Source organism: Pipra filicauda, unplaced genomic scaffold (assembly GCF_003945595.2).
Source record: "Pipra filicauda isolate LSUMZ 115617 unplaced genomic scaffold, ASM394559v2 scaffold162_size1660881_pilon, whole genome shotgun sequence".
In the NCBI taxonomy this organism is placed as follows: domain Eukaryota; kingdom Metazoa; phylum Chordata; class Aves; order Passeriformes; family Pipridae; genus Pipra; species Pipra filicauda.
In genome coordinates, this window is record NW_024104129.1 from 379,555 (window position 1) to 385,508 (window position 5,954).

The 5,954-nt window shown below is 40.5% G+C and overlaps 1 long non-coding RNA gene across 4 annotated transcripts; it reads left to right on the plus strand.

The window, feature by feature from the left end:
• Window positions 1-1,164: 1,164 nt before the first annotated feature.
• On the plus strand, window positions 1,165-4,032 carry LOC120322864. 4 transcript variants are annotated; one of them, XR_005562802.1, is made up of 3 exons: window positions 1,165-1,400; window positions 1,920-2,234; window positions 3,290-4,032. It is a non-coding gene; the product is annotated as an uncharacterized LOC120322864 (long non-coding RNA). The 4 variants fall into 4 exon arrangements; XR_005562803.1 differs by lacking the exon at window positions 3,290-4,032 and adding an exon at window positions 2,388-2,920; XR_005562804.1 differs by lacking the exon at window positions 3,290-4,032 and having other exon boundaries at window positions 1,920-2,004; window positions 2,146-2,920.
• Window positions 4,033-5,954: the final 1,922 nt, after the last annotated feature.

Below are 5,954 nucleotides of genomic sequence, written 5' to 3' on the forward strand. Positions count from 1 at the left end.
GATAATGGATATTCAGCCAGACAAAAGTCCTGGCTGTACAGATAGAAATAATGTCTCGGTTCATGCTGCAAGGTAGAATGTCACATGTTTTACAAATACTATGAATTGGCAAATACTACAAACCTGTCCAGTTTTAAAGAGAACATGACCAATATGAAAACATATGCAAATATATGTCCTACTTCACAACAACTTGTAGTCTTACTGCTGGTTCAACAAATCCAAGTGCAAAGTGCTGAGAAGGACTTGGGGGTTCTGGTGGATGAAAAACTGGACATGAGTGTTACACTCCAGATTAAGCTGTAAGCTGCCCAGAGTAGTTACATTTTTATTTAAGACTTTTCAAAAGCCTTTTGGTTCGTTATAACCTCTAATTAGCATCTGGAGAGAGAGTCACATACTCTAAGAGAAATTATTTTTAATTTAGAGAGAAAAATAAGATATTTTGGCAAAAGGGTTTTACAGTAGTAAAATACAACCAAGAAAAGCATTTTACTAAAATATTCAGCACAAAAAAAAATTCTGCAGAAAACACCCACTAAAACCAATCAATATATTAGCTTTAATAAAACACAATTCATTGGTTTTAAGTTAACCACAAGAGAAGGAAAAGAGTAACAGGAGAAAACAGATTAAAAGGGGTAAAGGAAGAGAGAAGAAAGAGAGAAGGAGAGAGAGAAAGGAGAGGAGAATGGTTACCAACAAAATTCGATGATTCACATGGTGCCAGATGGAGAGGGAGGAGAGAGAAGGAAGGCTCACATGGAGTCTCCATGTATTTATAGAGTTCAGTTTTCCCTCCCAGGCAGGATATTCAGTCAGTGCCTTCCAGGCCAGAGTGAATCATAGAAGCATAGAATCAGCTGGGTTGGAAGGGACCTCTGAGATCATCAAGTCCACCTGTTGATCGACTACCACCGTGGTTACTAGACCATGGCACGGAGTTGAGCTGTAACCAGTCACAGGCTGCAGGGGTGTGGTGTGGGCGGGCTGCCAGGCAGGTATGCCTTGACTGACAGCCCGGCTGCAGGGCCTTCAGCTCTGCCATGTGCTCTGCGGGGGCAGCAGGCCTTGCCTTCAGCTCTGCCCTGTGCCCTCAGCACAGGCCCTATGTTCAGGCCTTACCACGTTCCTGCAGGTCCAGGCCCAGCCCTTCCCCACACTCACAGTGAGTTGGTTCTGACCCATATCGATAATTCATTGAGGTTCGGATCCAGGATCTCACAATGAGCCAACAATGTGCTCTCACAGCTCAGAAAATCAGCTGCATCCTGGACCGCATCAAAAGCAGAGTGGCCAGCAGGTCGAGGGAGGTGATTCTGACCCTCTGCTCTCATGAGATCCCACGTGGAGAACTGCATCCAAGTCCGGAGCCCTCAGTACAAGAAGGACACAGACATGTTAGTGTGGGTCTAGAGGAGGGCCATGAAGACAAGCAGAGGGCTGGAGCACCTCTCCTGGAAAGACAAAATGAGACAGCTGGGGTTTTTCAGACTGGAGAAGGCTCCAGAGAGACCTCACTGTGGCCTTTCAGTCCTTGAAGGGGGCTTATAAAAAAGAGGGAGAGGAACTTTTTACAAGGACATGTAATGATAGGACAAGGGGGAATGAGAGATTTAAATTAGATGTTTGGAAGAAATCTTTCACTCAAAGATTAGTGAGGCACTAGAAAGTAGCTGCCCAGAGGAGTTGTGGATGTTCCATCCCTGGAAGTGTGCAAGGCCAGATTGGATATGGCTTTGAGAAACTTAGTGTAATGGAAGGTGTCCCTGCCCATGACAGTGGGGTTAGAACTAGATGATCTTTCAGGTCCTTTCCAACACAAACCATTCTGTGATTCTACGATTCTATGATATTTCTTGGGGACATGAAAAATTACAAGTTTTTATAACATTGTTTCGTTAAAAATCTTTCTCCAGGTGTATGAAAATATCCCCAGAACCTATGCGAAGGAAGAGGAGGGACTGTGATTTTTGTTGCCCTTTCCTTCTCCTCAAAGCTCAGGTTTCTACCTTTCAATGAATTATTGGACATATGTGGTTGCTATGCTTTTCTCCAAATTATTTACCCTTTCTCCTGCTTCTGTCTCTCTGTTCCATATGATTTATTGGGTCACTGGCTTCTCTGTACTGAAAATGCCACCAGACCATCCTAATTAAAGGACTGAGTCATGAACAGAAAAGCAAAGTGTAAAATGAAGATTTCAGCCCAACATCCATAAACATTGTGGACAGGTAATTTCTCTGCAAGTATTTATATCATCACTCCCTGCATTTTCCAGAAATAATTATTTCTCCTACTTTTGAATAATTGTCCTTTCTTAGTAACAGATTATCCTCAGGTGTTAATTAACGAGATAATGCTAAAGATGGATTTTTTTCTTCTAGGGTTTTGAAATATATTTTGAATACAAAGAGATTTGAGATGTTTCTTCTTTTAAAACTTGTACTAGGAAAGCCCTAATGCTCTACTGATTCATGATTTTCATTGGCCTTTAAATAAAGTAAAAACTCTGCATACTTTTCTCTTTAACCTGTGTGAATCTGCACACACATATACAAATATATATACATCTATATTACTCTAATAGCTAGATAAATAACAGGTATAATATTCATATAATAAAATAATCCATGGAAATACTTATTACTTTAGAAACAGCAGTTTGTGGAAAATAATTTTTTGATGCTTTTTATTGTCTTAATTTTATTAGCATCTCTTGTCTTTACCTGTGCATTACGGTGTGTTCTTACTATGAAATGTATTCAGGACAATATATCACTTAAATATGAAGAGTATGTAGATGATTGATTTTATGTGGTCATGGTGAGATGAACTCAAACAGAGGGTTATGCCTTGTAGCTGCAGAAACATATTCATTCTAACACAACTGACCCCAAAATACATTCAGCTAAAACTTGCAGCTGCCTCTTATTGCTTAAATTCCACAGAAAGATTATGGTAGATTGTGCAGTTTTCTCTCCCCCTTTCAAGTAGCATAAGCATAGGCTTAATGCAAACAACTAGTCAAACAGATGAATAAAATAATAAATCTTCACTGGATTAGGAAATAGTTTTCTCTATTGCTTTCCTATTTTTTATTTTCAGCCAACTGTACATGTTCATGTTTTGTCTATGGACGATAGCCTTGGGGGACAAAAATTGTAGTCTACCAAGACACAGTAGTAGATCTTGTCTGTGTTTGGGAAGATTTATCCAAAGCAAATGCTAAAAATGAGAAAAACTCCTTCTAAAACTTTGTCCTCACATTAAAATTTTTCTGATGAAGGGATGGAAGCTTCTGTTTACAATCATCTCCTGTATAAAATGGGAGCACTGAGGCCATTTCCTTTCTCCACCTTTAAGAAAGAGGATTCTCAACATCCTGTATCAATTTTTGCTGGTTTTGCACTATTGTGGTTCTATACATCTACCAATTGCAAGAAGGAAGGATAATGGTATGTTGTGATGATCTTAAAATTTCCCCTTATCCTGCTGCCTTCCACTGAAAAGCCAGAATAATTGCATTTAAGGAAATTCTTGATAGAAATTTAGTAGAATAAGCTTGAGTCTATTTGTCTGACCTGGCTTAAAACTCAATATAGGAAATACAACATTTATCCCCTAAAATGGTATTTTACTTGTCATTTCTTAAATATAACTCATAGCTGAAGATTTGTTGTCTGCCTGTCTTCATTTAACAAACTATGCCCTCTGTTTATGGCTTTACAAAATGTAGGAGCTTGTTGAGTGAATTTATATGTGAGACAAATTCTGATAAATTGATCCATAATACTTAGCTGATTTGGTTTTAGTTGCTAAAAACATTACAATAATTTAATACTTTGACACTGTAATTATATTTAGCTCTAAGCTAAGTTTCCTTGTAGAGTAATAGGATTTCCATGAGATCTGTGCTGCCTAAGCTCTAGGTTCTTCCTCCTGAAAGGGTAATCCTGCAGAACTTTATGGAGATGGGAATTCACTGATTCTCTACTTGCATAAGTGTGAAGAGTTTGGCTGTAAGCAAATCTGTCTGTGACACGAGAGAGAGAGAGAGAGAGAGAGAGAGGGAGAGAGAGAGAGAGAGAGAGAGAGAATGTGAAGTCCCTTGGAAAGCAGTCCTGAAGAGGGGAGAGCTCAGCAGAACTGCCATTTTGGAGTTCTGAGAGAGGAGACTTTGGCCTATTTAGTAGACTGGTTCAGAGAGTCCCTTGGGAGGAAGTGCTGAAGGTGAGAGGAGTCCAGGAAGGTTTGACAATTTTCAAGAAGGAAACCTAAAAGGTGCAAGAGCAGGCCATACCTGTGTGCCAAAAGACACTCCATCAGGGAAGAAGACCAGCATGGCTGAACAGAGAGTTTTGGCTCAAACTCAGAAAAAAAAGGAGGGTCTAACACCTTTAGAAGAAGGAGCAGGCAACTCAGAAGGACTACCAGGATGTTGTGACCAAAGGACCAAAGCCCAACTAGAACTTACTCTGGCACTGTCATAAAGGATAATAAAAGAGTTATACAAATATGTTAGCAACAAAATGAGGGCTAAGAAGGATCTCCACCCTTTATTGGATGTGGGGGTAAAGGAGGTGACAAAGGATGAGGAAAAGGCTGAGGTACATAATGCCTTCTTAGTCTTTAATAGCAAGACCAGTTGTTCTACTGTGTGTACAGCTATTTGAGCTGGAAGAGACAGATGAGGAGCAGAATAAAACCTCCATAACCCAAGGAGAAAAGCTCAGTGACCTGCTAGAGGTCACACACAAGTCTATGGGGCCGGATAGAATCCACTCAAGGCTTGGGGAAGCTGGAAAGCTGGTGTAAAAGAACCTGGAGATACTGGTCAACAACCAGTTGAACATGAGCCATCAGTGTGCCCAGGTGGCCAAGAAGGCCGATGGCATCCTGGCTCGTATCAAAAACAGTGTGGCCAGCAGGACTGTAGAAGTGATTGTCTCCCAGTACTCAGCTCTTGTGAGGCTGCACCTCAAATCCTGTGTTCAGTTTTGGGCCCCTCACAACAGGAAAGACATTGAGGTGCTGGAGCATGTCCAGAGAAGGGCAACAAAGCTGGTGAAGGTTGTGGAGCACAAGTCTAATGAGAAGTGTCTGAGGGAGCTGGAGGTGATTAGCCTGGGGAAGAGGAGGCTCAGGGAGACCTTATTGTTCTCTACAACTACCTGAAAGGTGAAGGTTGGTCTCTTCTGCCAAGTAACAAGAAATGGGACAAGAGGAAATGGCCTCAAGTTCTGACAGGGGAAATTTAGGTTAGATATTAAGAAAAATTTCTTCACTGAAAGAATTGTTAAGCACTGAAAAAGGCTTCCCAGGGATGTCCTGATCTTTTAACTATCTCCGAGTCATGATCCTAGGATATAGTTAAAAGATGTGTGGATGTGGCACTTAAGGACGTAGTTTATTGGTGGACTTGGCTGTGCCATGTTAATGGTTGGTCTTGATGATCTTAAAGGTCTTTTCTAACCTAAATGATTGTATGGTTCTATGGTTCAATAGATAGATAGATAGATAAAGGCACACTGACATTTCAGAAAAAGCTTATCTTAAAGCTCATAATCTAATCTGTAACTGAAAGAAGGAGTATTACTAAAATGAAATACTTTTCAAACCATTTCTTCTGTCCCCATGGACATAGACATTGACTGAAATATGCATAGCCCCTTGTTCTGAAAGGATCGGAGAGCCACCTGCTCACAGTGAAACTGTGGCATAAACTTCTGTTTCTAACACTAGTAGAGTAGGAAATGAATATGAAATCTAGTGGGCACTCCACAAACATGAACACATACCTTTTTTTTTGGTGCCCCAGGGTCTACTGTCACATTCTTTCAATCAGCTGTTCACCTGCAAAGTGCTTTGTGCAGAGTCCAAGCTTTTTCAGGCACTAATATTTTTGAGACACTGAACAAATTACAGTGGATTTGAGACTCAGATTATACACA